Source organism: Chinchilla lanigera, unplaced genomic scaffold, assembly GCF_000276665.1.
Source record: "Chinchilla lanigera isolate Chin_1 unplaced genomic scaffold, ChiLan1.0 scaffold00026, whole genome shotgun sequence".
NCBI classification, from domain to species: Eukaryota; Metazoa; Chordata; class Mammalia; order Rodentia; family Chinchillidae; genus Chinchilla; species Chinchilla lanigera.
This window is the reverse complement of record NW_004955427.1, coordinates 17495267-17510392: the sequence shown is the minus strand read 5'-3', so window position 1 is coordinate 17510392 and position 15126 is coordinate 17495267. Positions and strand designations below refer to the sequence as shown.

At 40.2% G+C, this 15126-nt stretch overlaps 1 pseudogene; it reads right to left on the bottom strand.

Annotated features, from left to right (window-relative positions):
* Positions 1-2093: 2093 nt before the first annotated feature.
* Positions 2094-3711, bottom strand: LOC102021690 (annotated as a pseudogene).
* Between the last annotated feature and the right edge of the window lie 11415 nt (positions 3712-15126).

The following is a 15126-nucleotide window of genomic DNA, read 5'->3' as shown; positions in this document are numbered from 1 at the left end:
GTAATAATTATTTGCAGAACTCCCAATGTACCAAGTTTCTAGGGACGTCCTTACATGGGCTACCTCATTTAACCCTCACAACCAGCACGCTAGACACATGCTCACCATCATCATATTATAGGTCAGAAAACTAAGGATAATTAAGATTACATTTGAAACAATGAGGAATCGATGTGAGACATTAATTTCTGAAGTAGGAAATCCTTTAAATACTTAAAGCAGAAGGTCTATTTGCTTAAGATGTTCCCTTTTTTCAGAATTCTCTTCTTCCATGTCATTCCCATCTCTCCTACCAATTTTGCAGCCCCCACAGTCAGATTTAACTGTAATTTACTGTGCCGTAGCAATACTTCTTTCTTGATCTCGCTCAGTACCTCCCCTATTGCATTCTCATAAAATTCTACCCTTAGTTCTTTTAGAGCACTCAAAAACTTGTATCAAGAGATTTCATTTATATATATGTGAGCAACAAACCCAAGATCCTGAAATGATAAGCATAAGCCCTGCACATTTTTCTGTCCCCTCCATAGCACTTGATATTTAGCATATGTTCTGTAAAAGCTTGAATAAATGAGAAAAATCATAGCAAAATGGATTTTTGAAAAAACAGACAAAAGCATAATTAAGTTGCCTGATTATCCCTTGAGTCGGGATGCTGGGATTAAAGGGTCAGATGTCATGTGATCTTTAGTGATGAGTGATTAGCAAAAGCTATCTTAGTGGAGAGCATGCTTTTCCCTTTATGATACATACGGTTGCAATACTTTTTCTTTTGTTGTGTCCTCATTGATAAAATTTTATCACTTTTCACAGAAGCAATCAATTCCATTTCTATTGCTGTCTGGTTGGCTGCTGCAATTCTGATGCTGACCTCTCACTCTTAAGGTTCTGCTTTGCATTAGGGCTTCTGCAGATAAACTTGCAAAAGTGCCTGGTGATTAGATCAGGAGGCTTGTTTCCAGCATTCTATTTTAATCTCTATCACTTGCCTTATTGTGTCACCCTGGACAAAACACTTAGCCCAGGTTTACATGTAAGGTTTTTCACTTAAAAACCATGTCTTGTGATAAATTCTCCTCCAGACAGTAGAAAGCAATTTTCCTAAGTGCTTTACTTAATTGGATTTCATCCACACATGATCCTGTAAGGCTGTACTTACATATCCCATCATGCAGTATTGCCTCCATAATTCTCAGCCTCGCAGGAAGGTACATGCCTCTGGTAATTTGTTTGTGGCTGCTGAGTTCGTTCACTGATGCTTGCTGTTTATTCCCAGTGCTCTATTCCTTTTAGGCAGACAGCAAAATACTGGTAGTGAGGAATATGAGTTGGTTTGATAAAAGTGAAACTAGCCCAGCTATAAATGTCTAATTATTAAAATTATCACTCAAGTCTGAAATTGTGAACAATGGAATATGCTCCCATGAGATGGAAAACAAGATCTTTATCTAACAAAGAGGCGCAAGACTTTGCGGATGCCACGTTTGGGGGAGGAATATGATGGTGAGATAGTTTCAATTATTTTTTTTAACTTTTAAACTGTTTTTTGAATACAAAACAGATATTTCCATGCACTTAGAATTTTCAGCTATTTCACATGGTGATACTTGACAATAGTTTTTTTAAAATATGACTTTATCCATGCAATACTTTACCTTTTTTACAGAGTACTGAAAATAGTACAACATTCTAAGTTTAAGTACAATAATTAGGATGGCCAGTTGTATTTAGGAGAGGTAGGTAGGTCTAAGGTGAAGAACTTTATTTGGAATATAAGTTTGATTGACGCAACAGTCTTTACACTTTTTTAAGTTCAAATAAGCTGAAGTTAGCGAAACAGAATTACGGCTATCTTTATCAATATTCGCTATAAATGTGCCATCACCCTCCTATGTAACTTCAAGATGTTCAGGAAGAGAAACACATTCTCGGAAGCTTTTCCACAGAAACATGCCTGTGCCTTTCTCTGTGCGCATGACTGCGTGGATCACTCAATGTGTCTTTTAGAGGTATTAAGCTCCCTGGCAAGGAGGCTGCCTGTGCTCCTTGTGCAGTATCTATACCTGCAAGTGCCTGTGAGGGCCGCCCTCGGGTCACAGCTTCCTGTGCACTTTCTGGTGCTGGATCAGGTCCCCGTGCTGGTTGAAGGTGCCCACACTTGCCACACTCAGGGGCTAATCCCCGGTGAGGATACACACTGAGTACTGGCTGGAGGCTTGCCGTAGTCATTGCACCTGTAAGGCTTCTGCCTTTGTGAGTCCTCAGATGCACAATCAGAGTTGCCTTCAAGCTAAAGGGAAGTTGCCTTCCCACATTCTGTGCACTGGCAAGGCTTCTCACCCATGTGAATTCTCTCATGTTGGATCAGAGAGCAGCGTGCCCTGAAGGTGTGCCTATACTCCTTGCACACGTAGAGTTTCTCCAGAGTATGGACCGTCTGATGCTGGATCAGATGTGAATGCTGCGCGAAAGCCTTGCCACGCTCGTAGCATGCATAGGGCTTCTCTGTATGGATGATGTGCTCATGGTTCATCAGTGTGGAGTGGCGGCTGAAGGTTTCCTCACACTTGCTGCATTTGCTGCTAATCCCCGGCGTGCACACTGCTGGATGCAGACAGAGCAGTCGCTTAACTCTCCAGTGTGGCTGCACTGGTGCTGCAGCATTCTTTGTGCTGAAGGTCTTCTTGCACACCCCACACTGGTGGGGCTTCTCCCTCCACGCACCCTGGGGTGGCTCCTCAGAACCATGCTGTGGTTGAAAGCCTTCCCACACAAGGGGCACACACAGGGTCTCTCTCCTGTATAGGTGCACCAGTACTGAAGGAGGTGCCAGAGCTGAGTAAAGCTTTCCCACACTCCAGGCATGCATAAGGCTTCTCACCTGTGTTTCTCACTGTGCAAGGTCTGAGCTCCTGCTAAAGGCTTTTCTCCCCTGTGTGGATTCTCCTGTTTGCTAAGGACTAAGCTTTGGCTGAAGGCTTTCCCACACACACTACACACATAGGGCTTCTCACTAGTGTGGATTCATTGATGCTGAGAGATGGAAGCTCCGACCAAACCATTTGCCACACTGGATGCATATGAATGGTCTGTTTCCATTAGGAACTGCCTGGTACTGAGTGAGTGGCTTCTTTCCCTTGGAGCCCTGAGCCTCAAGGTGGCCAGCAGGGCTTGGACTCAGGCAGAAGCTCCGCTTGGTGTTATGTTCTTAAAGGTGTCTTCCCCAGAATCAATGTTGCCTCTTCTGAAATTAACAGCTTTAGGCTCAAGTCTGTGTTTAGATTCTCTTCCTTGGTTTTGCATTCTGAGCAGCCACTCCTCAGCCCCGGCTCTCTGCAGCCTGTGCTCATCTAGGCCCCAGAAGTCTCCTAGCTCCAGCTAACAGATCACATCAGGCTTGGATCCTGGACAGCCCAGTGAGACCACATTTCCATAGGTTTTCATCATCACCCCGTTTAGCAGGGCCCAGGCGGTCCCACTACTCCTGGGAGAGGAACTCAGCCACATCTTCAAAGGTCACTTTGGCCAGGTGTCCTGCTGGCAGTGTTAGGAGCTTGGCCACTGCCGTCCTCTGGTCTCCTGAGGCCTCTAAATATTACGGAAAACAGAAAATCCTGCCGGGGCATCCGTCTCAGCCTCAGTAGCCAAATGGAGACCCTCATCAGCACCTTCAGGCAAAAGGACCACCCAGTCCCCTCTTCGCAGCCCCATAGTTTCCATTATTGATCAGTATTATTGAAAGTCAACAGCTGTGTAGAGAAAAGCCTGAGATAGAAATAAGAAAACTGTTGGGTAATATATTTATGAGGCAGTGAGATAGAGACAGAAACAGAGAGAGAGAATGATTCAGTTAATTATATGTAATAGGGGTCAGGAATCTGGAGAGAAAGATATTGTCGAGGAGATGATAACTGAAATAAATGAATAAAAACTCAGATTAATTTTCACTACTTGGCAGTTTTGCGAACGATTTGCATTTGGTATGAATTTCAAGCGTTTTTATTTTGTACTTGCTTCTGGATGTTAAGTGGTACTCGGGGTTCTCTTGTGTCTCTTTTGCCTCAGTTTGTAGGTGTTCCTCATGCAGCTTCCCAAATTAGAAATACAGCCATAGCCACAGAACAGGGCAAGAATGCCCTATCCCCGCCATACTCATCCAGTCTTAATGGTCAAATGGAGGGGGTCACTCACCAGAGCAGGGAACAAGGTCTGCCTGAGGCAGAGGGCAGAGGGAGATTCATCTGGGTTGTCAAACACAGCAGATCTCATTTTGCCCACATGATTGGGAGATTTCTGGATTCAAATAAAGCAAACAGAGATATCAGTGTCTCTGTGTCTACACATCTATTTGTTTTCAAGAGACTTTTGTAGAAAGGCAACTCCAAATGCTTCAAAAAGAATATGGCCCCAGGGGCTGGGGATTTAGCTCAGTGGCAAAGTGCCTGCCTGGCAAGCGCAAGGTTGTGAGTTCGGTTCCTGGTACTGGAGAAAAACCAAAACCAAAAAAAAATAAATAAATAAAGAATATGGCCCCATTTTATGGTGCTATATTTTAGTTCTACTTAAGAAGGCAAAAGCAATTGTGAATAACGTTATGGTATTTGTAAATATTTATATTACTCTGTGCTCTAATATATTTGAATAACCTTTGTATGCCACCTTTTGTGAAAATGTTGATTATTTTTAGCTCTTTGGGTCACTTACAAATATCACAAAGTACATTCTGGTTCTTAGTTCATCCTGCAGCATTAAGGGGCCTCACATGGTGTCTTCTGTCCCTGTTAGTCTGGGAGTCTCCTTGAAATCACCTTGGTTAACTCTTTTAACGACTTCATTTCTAAAAGGTGATATTGTAAAGAGCTCATTGGCACCTGTCAAATATTTAACGTCAGAGACTGATTGATGAGTCCATTCTTTTGACTAATGGGGTTATTTATCCTTGATATGTATTTAGTCCTGTTCTCCAACCTGATGGATGGGAAGGTATATTTATTTGAAAACTAAAGAAGCCCCTTGACTTTTGCTGATAGAAAGGGTAGACATTGTCCTGTGTATGGCTCAAAAGAGAAATTTTAATAGCCAAGCCAAAAAGTGATGACTAGAATTGATCTTGTAGAATAATACCATTTAGCAAAGTACTGAAACACATTTTATAAATAAATAAGATGAAGGCCTTTTGTGAAACTGAAATCCTTCTATTAAATCAATAAATAGAACTTTTTTCTCTCTAAGGAAATAGCCAATGAACCTTGTTTGTGGTTTTGGAAGAAGATATTCCAGTGTAACATACCTTTTCATTTTTACTTTGTAGTTATAAAAGTATAAAAATAACTCCAACTCTATTTTTATCTCAGAAGTAAATACAACTCAGAGGGGGTATTTTTTACATTACTTTAACAAACCATCTATTGATTCAAAATGTATATATAGTTGAATTTTGAATAATAGAGGATAATAATGGAGAATATACTATCAAAGAAAGATCTGGTCTCATCCTTTAGTGAAAAAGTGATCTAATGGGTACACAAAAACTATATTTCATGTTAGGAACTCATAAGTGCTATGAGAGTGAGTTTGGAAGCTCAGATTATTCTAATGTCTGCAGGTTTATTTTAAGAAAAGGTTAACTATGAATTGGTCTTGAAAGACTATAATATGACCAAGTAGATTAGGAAGACAAGAAAGATGTTTGAGATTAGATCTTAAAAGACTCTTTTTAATAGACCAAAGGATTTGAAACTTATCTGGTAGACATTAGGGAGTCAATTAATATGCTTGAGAATAATTTTATTAGAACTCTATTAAGAAAATTTATCTGAGATCCTAATATGGTTTGAATTTAAAAATGGGATGATCTTGGAAGAAGGAATAATAGATGTTGGGTGATTAAAATAAACTAGGTTGCAGTTCCCGAGGCCTGAATTAGGGTGATAGGCATGGGACTGAAGGGTTAGGGCAGGCATGCGGGTTGGTTAATGGTGGAGGAAGCAAAGAGCAGAAGTGCAGGATGGATCTAAAGACCTCAGGCCTGGGGGATGGGTGCTTAGCGGTGGCAAAGACACCATAGCGATGCCATGCAGGTCATCGGTTCACATTGGCCTGTGCAGCACACTGAGTGCCACACACATCTGGGGTCCCAACAAAGCTGCTGAGATGTTACCTGAGGTAAACTTCTGCACAGCCCGGGGTAGAGCTCATCTCAAAGTTTATACAAACAGCCTCTGAAGTAAAATCGTCCAGAATTATTTTCTGGAGTGCCTTACATTTTTTCCCCTCTAAATATTTTTTTTTTTAAAATTTAAGAATAGATTTTAGAAAGCTTCATGATAGTTATATAGATGTTTTAAAAGGTTGGAGAAAAATCAACAAGTCACCTCATTTAAAGCCTCACTTTGAAGTTGTGGGAACAGAGGCCTAAAGAGGGAAGAAATGTATTTGCCTATAATCCTGAATAGTGGGGTTCAGCTCAGGGCCCCTGAGTCTATGCCTTCTTCTCATTCATAATGCACATGCAGGGTTTAACCCTGGACACTCTCAGGGCTTTTAATCAGACAGAATATAAGAAATTACAGTCTAGCCACCAAATATTTCATGTGGAATGAAACCAGTGACCACACAGACTGAAATTTCCCTCATAAGAACTGTCTCATCCACATGTTTACTTAGGGAATGATCTTCTTGACAAATGGAAGGCATAGATTAAAGTTTTTATTAGAAATGTGGAAAAGCAATAAATAACACCACTGGCACATTTGTTTGGAGGGCAGTAAGCAAGATATTGTAAGCACAAGCAGGCTTAAGGAAAGCGGAAATTGTTACCCCTCATAGGCATAAAGTCTTTAAGGTCATAAACTGAAAATCAGAAAACTACATTAAAAATATTCAGGACAATGCCAAACAAAGTTTCTCTGGAATTCGGCACCACAGGAACATTGATATTTTTTCAGGAATAAGGATGTGTGTCCTGCTGTATAAATATGCTGAGGCTAACGCCCGGTAGGCATTAGAATGTACCCAATTTTCTAAGGTGATTGGAACAATGTTTTTTGGAAGACTACTGAACCAAATAAGAATAAAGAATCAATAGATAAATGACAACAGGAAAACTCAGAGCAGGGGCCAGATTATATTGGATAATGCAGCCAAATAATGACGGCTGATTGGTGAAGACTTGCCAAGTTTTATGTTACTCTAATGAAATATTTTTGTCCTTCTTGGATAGAAGTAGTACCTACTTCTTAACAAACATACATACCTAATGGAATATGTGTTTCTTATATACGTCTGTAGAAAAAGGACCAAAGAAAGAGAGGGAAGGAGAGAGAGAGAGACAGAGAGAGAACAAACACAAAGGAGAAAATATAATAATTAAGGATGAACATGTGAGAGGGAAGTCTTGTTTTCTTACATATACATACAAGAGCATATTATAAAAATGTTCACTGTTCATTCCTTTATTCATTCAATGAACACTTCTTAAGCACTCACTTTTTGTATTATTGTCTCAACTGATCCTAAAGAAGGTGAACAAAAATTATACTGGACAAAACTACAAACCTGAGATGCATGTACCCTAATATCACTCACTGCGAAAGCAAGTCCCAAGAAGGAAACATGAAGGGAACACATTCACGTGTCAGTGAAGTTCTGAGCCTTGACTTAAAAATTCTTTCCAGTAAGTTATATCCCAAGTAGCATGCAGAACTCTTTCAAAGGGAATAAAATCTGGCATAGACAATCACAGTACAAACTACTGAGGGGCCGCGGAGCAGAAGGATCGTGGCCTGGGCCTGGGAAAAGGGAATAATCACATCGGAGTTTGCTACAGGGCATCAGAGCAAGTCTACCTGTGCAGGAGCACTGCGTGTCACTGGCAGGAATAGAGGGCTTCTCAAGCAGAAGCTGAGACACCACTTTCATGCTTCCCGACAGTGGGCATTTCTCTTATCCTTGCTCATGATCTAGGGACATAAGCGCTGCCCCCAGAAGGGATTCGGAAGCCATGGTATTAGTCATGCCTGTACCTGTACCTCTGTATGACCTGGATGTATCTTTTCATCCTTCTGAGCTTTGAATTTTTAATTAAGGAGGTTGGACTGAAGGAGCTTTAAAAATACTAAGAGTTCAAATGCAAGGACACAATCTCCTTATTAGATGTTTTCAAGTCTCAGGAAGCGGAATGCTGAGTGATAAAAGCTTTATCAGGCTTTTTCATTTGAAGTACTCCCCAAATATCTAGCCACCATATCTAGGCTTGCAGATTTCCCTTCCTCTCCTAACCATATTTGTGTGTTGCAGTGTTGAGGTTACTATCCCTCTCCCCCGGAGAAAACATCCACCTTCCTAGCTTCCCTTGCAGTTGGAGCATAAACCTAAGACCCTCACTTTAGAAGTCAAATGTTCTGAGGCCACTGGGTAATCTTTTGGGCTTGACACACCGCCAAGAAACAACCAATACAAATTCTCTGTCTTGAGAAGTGTCTTTTTCCACATCAAAGCCTATTCTAAGGCTTGTTTGGGAGATTTTTTGTCCAGTCAACCTTGAATCTTGTTCTTAAGTGCTATCATTAATTCTGTGAACTACTCAATTTTTAAAATAATTCATCACCTCTTGTTCTTCAAGGCCTCCTTCAAATTTTGTCATCAACTTCTGTCAGATCACTTGAATATCTATGCCTTCAGAAGTTCTACCACGTTCTTTTTTCTTTTATTTATCAGACTGCTAATACTTAATTGCATCCTGTTTTATATCATTATGTAAATAAGCAATTGGATTTTTAGCTCTGGAGGACAAATTACTTCTAGTATCTAATAGAATGTTTTATGTTCATTCATTTATGCCTCAACTCTTAAAAGGACAACTCTATCACTTATTGATCAGAAAAAATGAAAACACATCTTCAATCAGGGAACTGCAGGCAATTCAAGTGAATTTCCTGAGTGTGCTCTTTGAACTGATGGATCTTTCTGTTGCACTCTTCAAAAAGTTTCCAAACTGCCCTCAGCTCTGACTACCATATTTTGCTCTTTTGACCTTTACATCTTAGTTGTTCTCTGTGAAATGGTAGCAACTGGACAATAAAGCTAATTATGACTACTCTATAGAGAGAGTCCTCCAATGAATAACGCCGTAGGGGCCTTGTGAAGAATTACATTCTAAACATAATGCTGCAGATGAATTGAGCAGAGAAAAAGGGAAGCCTGAAAAAAAATGGAAGAAGGGACTCCAGGGAACCTATTAAAGAAAATACATTTATATGACTGGACTCATTGAAAAGGGTAGCAGGATAAGACTCCTTAAATAGATATTAAATGCAAATAAAGTAGACTACTTTTATCCAGCATAAGCGGGCAAAGTTACATTTTATAGAGAAAATGAAATATGTTCACTACCTCAGCTGATAGATTAGGAATCCGAAACTGAGGGGATAGAGTGGTGAAGTATAGTACTGCGTACAACCATCCTACTTTTCCTTTTAAATTCTACCCTGTAATCAAAATTCTCAGACTGGCCCATAAAGACCTTGCTGATAATCATGCATTGACCCTAACGTTACTGATTCTAACACCACTGTTTATCTAAAACAGAAGTCTGCCTTTCTCATATGAACGTATAGACAAACTGTATTGGAGAACCAGGGTCCTTTCCTCGAGGAGGCAGCAACTTAATGAGAAATGCAAGATCCATGTTCAAAAAAGGCTCAATGTCCACACCAGGAGATGCTGTTAGGTTGGCACATGCAGAAGAAGCTGGAAATCTTCCTTACATCTGTATTTGTCTGTGCACGTTTCCTCTGACACATTCATGCAGTAATATCACCTGATAGGATTAGTCTAGAATATTTCCCCCAAAACTGACTCTGATATATTCTTAGAGGACACTGAGAGGGAAAGTGAGGTCAGAACTAAACCATCTTGCAAAAGTGGGAGAACAGCGCTGTCCAGCCAGACGTCGTGCCCCGTGAAGTTCTGCTGCTACAGGGATCTGCAGGGTTAAGGAGGCTCACTTATGCTCTTTATTTCAGATGACACCCTGAAACCTTGTTGCTAACATCATCATATGTTTTGTATCTATCAAGGTATGAAAATGTATTAATTTCAGGTGGATAAGAAGATTAGATTCTTCTAGGCATCAACCTACAGAGCTTTAGTACTTGCCTTCTAGGGAGGCTTGCAGTGATTCTCCAACCTACTGAAGCATGTCTGCTGAGACAAGAGGCACTTTGTTTTAAAGTGTGGTTGCCATGAACATTTTTCAAGCCCTAAAGACAATCTAAGATCATCCACTGAGGCATAGCAGCTGACTTGCTTCACTCCCTTTACATAGGGGGTTGAGCTTAAATTGAGCTACAGATAGTAATACTGGAATGGAACAACATTTAATTGCCAAATGGACTGTTTGGAGTGGCTCGTATTGCTTTACGCCACCTAAAGCAGAAAGTGAAATGCAGTTCTCTTCCCTGAGACACAGTGGATCAGCGTACACCCCCAGAAAGATTATCCAGTCCTCCGCTTAGCTTAACCCTATTTTCTTTTTCTGCCCCAGTCCTTTCCTCACAGACAGTAGAGGAATAATTTTTCCCTCCTCAAAGGAGGCATCCTTAAGAACTTTAGAAAAAGAGTCAGTGTCTGTGCTCACTGAGCCAAGGGGCAATCCTGCAAGCCCTGCTAACAGCTGGGGCTTTGTAACTGAGGAGCATTGTAAGCAATCAGCTGTACAAAGGGTGGGCCAGAATTGCTACATGGGCTATGGAAGATCGTGGGAAGTAAAGGAGGGAGAGGAAATGAGACTTTCCTGTTTTCGAGGATCAGCATTTTCCCAAACGGAACCCAAGATATGAATAAAATGACTCATGCATTTTAAATCAGGGTAGGGTTTTGATGAGAGGCACGTGGGTGGACAGGCATTCTAGTCGTGTGCATTTCAGAATGAGGATAGAATGTTATGCGCACATTTTGTCAGCCAGGGTCGGGAGCCAGAAAGGAAAGCACAGCTAGGGGGAAAGGTGTGAGATAGCCAATCTTTCCTAAATTATCTCAGAATCATTTTAGATTTCATGGGTGTATGATGACTCACTTTTGCCACCGTGCCAAAGGGCAGCTATGAATGAAAAATTATAAATGACAAGTGTTCATAAAGGTGAGGAAAATGGCACTTTGATATTGGCAGAGATGTAAGGGAAACCATATAACCTCCAATAGAGAGAGGAGCACAGCACATGCTAGGGTGTGCCAAATGCCAAAACAATGAATTAAAACAACAAAGGAACATGATCACTCTGTGGAGAGTGAAATAGCATCAAGATGTACATGTACTTGCAGCCTCTCATAAACCAGCAAATCCTATCTTTGGGGGTAGAACTTTGTTTTGCCAGTTTTAAATCCTGAGCCCTCAGTACAATCTTTCAAGTCAGTTCAAATCACCGAAGAAGCAGAGGCCACAAAAGAATTATATGTGCAAGAGATTAAGGGGGAAAACAGCCTGTGATAGTAAACGGGAAAAGGAGGTGTAGGCAGGGAAAGCTTTCAGACTGTAATGCTGAAAATGGAGACGGAGAAAAAGATTTCGTAGGAAGAGCCCTAGACTGTAGCACAGTTCTGAGAAAACTCTTAGGGAGGCTGACCCAAGAAAACATACTAGATGGGAAGGAAGAGAAAATGCAGGGAAGGGGGATAAAAACAGAATTATAAGTTGTTAGGTGTATCTTCCAATTTCCCATGAGGAATGTCATCATGTATTAATAAAAAGAGAAAAATTGAACAAAAAGAAAAATCCAACAGGCATTGGTCTGAATCCATAGCCTTGCTTTGCCAAGGCAGAGAATATCAGCAGCTGGGGAAAGTGCTTGGCAAGAATGCCCTGGTTTCTCCAAAGGGGCATCAGGAGGTCTGCTGGTCACTTCTTTTCAAAAGTGCAGGCTCTTGAATGATCGGTGTGCTTTGGTTCGGTCTATGAAGTCTTTTAGAGCCAATGTCCGAAGTCTTGTTCTCCTGTACAAACTATGCCCGTATTCTCTGTCACCATCGTGACTTTAATCCACTCTAAAAGCTGCTATCAGTTGTGTGAGTTTATTTACAAAAATGGTATAGAGGCTAACTGGCTCTGATTTACCCCACACCTGCAAGGTTCCTTGGAGGTGACTCTTGGATAGGATGGGGTCCAGCTTCCCCCACCTCTTCTGAGATCTTATTCATCCAGTTTCTACATATATTTTAAGAGTTTCAGTCCCTTACCTTTTCCTTATGAATATACTTGTCTTCTTTATATTGTTTAAAAAGTGTCTTCAGCCCAATCACATGGCATGATCTTATTCTAGCACGTAAATATGTAGTTGCCCTGGAGTCAGTCTTTAAATCATTTTCTAGTTTCTAATTGAGTATATATATATCTGAAACTTCCAGCTGTAATCAGCACTCATTGGCCGAACTTCAGGGCTTTATATTCAATTGTCAGTTAAATATTTCCATATGAACAGCTTAGAGAAAGCACAAAGTGTAGTGTCCAAAATTGAAGTCATTACTTTATTCTCCAAACTAACCCAAGAACCACCTCTCTATCTTCTACATATCTCTGTCCCATTCTCTTTGCTCCATTTCTTCTGACTCAGCCCTGGATCAGTTCCTTCTAATTTCTCACCATAATCATTCTAATAGGCCTTTTGCTTTTTTCCTGATTGTAGACACTGTTCATTTCTAATCTGTCCTGCACATAACCATCCCATTAATCTTCTTAAACAAAATATGATTGCATCATTTCCTTGCTTAAAAGCTCCCAAAGGCTCGAGATTCTTAATCCTTACAGTGACACAGAGGTTCTGCGACCTCTCCACATATGCGCCATACCCACTGTCTTAGCTACTTTTCCCATTGCTGACTCAAAATATCTGAAATCCATAAGTTAAGGAAGCCTTGGGGGGACATCCAGATAGGTGCCCTGACACATATTTTTGAGGGAAATGCCCACATCACTGCTGTGGAGGCTTTGATTCTTGTACAAACCCACCATTCAAGTCATATTATGCCCTAGAATGTCACACACAATGCCTTTAAAATTAATGGGGCTGGGGATTTAGCTCAGTGGTACAGTGCCTGCCTGGCAAGCATGAGGTCATGAGTTCAATTCCTGGTACCGGAAACAAACAAACAAACAAACAAAAAACATTTTATTAGTGATGTGGGACTAGTTCCCCATATGATAACAGGGATAGCTGCTTGATAATACTGCTTAACATCATAATGGGCTAAGATGAGGATAACCAAGAATAGCAGTCTTTAAATGAAGACTTAGATTCAATTTCAAGAAATATTTAAGTATTCCTCTTAGCCACACCCTGTGTTAAGTGATTTTAGGTATAATATCCATTCACAAATATCCAAGCACAAAATCTTAATATCAAATCTTAACATCTGCAATATCTTAATACCAAAAAAATGGAAAACCCACTGGTTAACCAGAAATAACTTGGATTTTTTTCTTTCTATCCATTTTCTCCCAGAAACATGACATAGTTCTGTAAAAAGCAGAGTGATTTAAATCTCAAGATTTCTCTGTAGAATTCCCTTTTCTTACTTCCTTTATTCTAGTTCAGTGGCTACCAAAGTTAATTGTGCTAAAATTATTAGTCAGGGATGTATAAATGAAAAGTGCTACATTTTGAAGGAAGATGTCAAAATTGCTACATGTTATTTTTACTGTAAGCAATTATTCCCTGTATACTTGTATTTACTATGGGACCAAACCTATGTTAAGACTTGGTTGTGTGAGGGTGCCTCCGCTCTAGACTCATCACAAGTTGTGCACATTCTTTTGCTCTTTCTGGTAAATTCTATTTGCATGTCACCCTCCTGAGAAAGTCTCATTTGAAGATTCCTCCCCGACTCCCTGTCTCCACACCAAGGGCAGCTTCCTGCCATTCTCTACAGTCCTATTGTGAAAAGTCTATGGACGTCTGTCAAATGTTGAGCCTGGCTATTTTACTGTTTGCCATCTTTGATTTTCTTATTTCTTCTCCCCAAATGAGCAGTGAGTTCTTTGCAGGTTGAGGTCAGGATTACAAACTTTACCTGGCATATGGGATAATGCTGGGCATGTGGTAATTCTCAATTAAAGTTTGTTGAGTGAATGCTAAATAAAAATCAATAGAAGAAGAATGTAGATTGGTGATAGTGAGGAATGAGAAAGTTGATTGAAACAGAACAATTATTTCCTTTAGAGTAGGTTGCATAAGTAACATAATTTGTCTAAATGGCAGGGTGGCAGCAAATTATCATGCTTGCTTTTTGGCTTGTAGTCTCCTAAGAAGTGAGATACCAGTAGGAAGTCGACTGGATAGAAATATGCTCTGACATGAACAGAATGCCACTCTCAACTACTCTTTTTCTATTTATTAAGGGAAGTTGTGTGTAGTTGAAAATACCCAAGAAAAATAAATGAGATGGACATAAAGTAATGGTCATTAAGGCTCAAGGTTACTTATTAAGATGTAAAGTAAAATATTGGAAGTGGACACAAACATACTCCTAGAAGAAAATCTATATTCATACAGAATAAGATGGTGTCACATAGTGTTATGAATTCATTGTCAGTGTTTGTTTACATAAAAGTACACTGAATTTCCAAATCAAAGTAAATTCAGAGTTGATTTAGAACAAACAGCTATATTTTCTTGAGCTCAAAGCAGTAATACCTCAGAGAACAAAGTGCCCTGCAGCTATGACTTGTATTTGAATAAGATATAAGATATTCTTAATCAAAATATATGCTTTCTTACATATTCAGTGGGGTTTATTAATTTTTTTGAGACTTTGAGGAACTATCAAGCCTAAGTCTAGTAGTAGGAGCAAAGAATTGATGTAGATGCCCCCTTTTAATGAAATGCCATAACTTATGTTGATGAATGGGAACTGAGCACTGGATGTGAGCTCTGGATATGTGGGAGGAAGTCACAGGCCCTCCTCCATCCAGACTGGAAGGGAGGAGACAAAAACCTTTGACCCGGAAGTAATACCTTTCTCATCCTCTTATTCTAGTCTTCCCCTGTCTCTTTAGTTTTTCCTGGGGAAGTGAAAGGATCTGGCCCTGAGAAAAGAAATTCAGGCCATCCAGGCCCTCTGGCTTAAGGACAG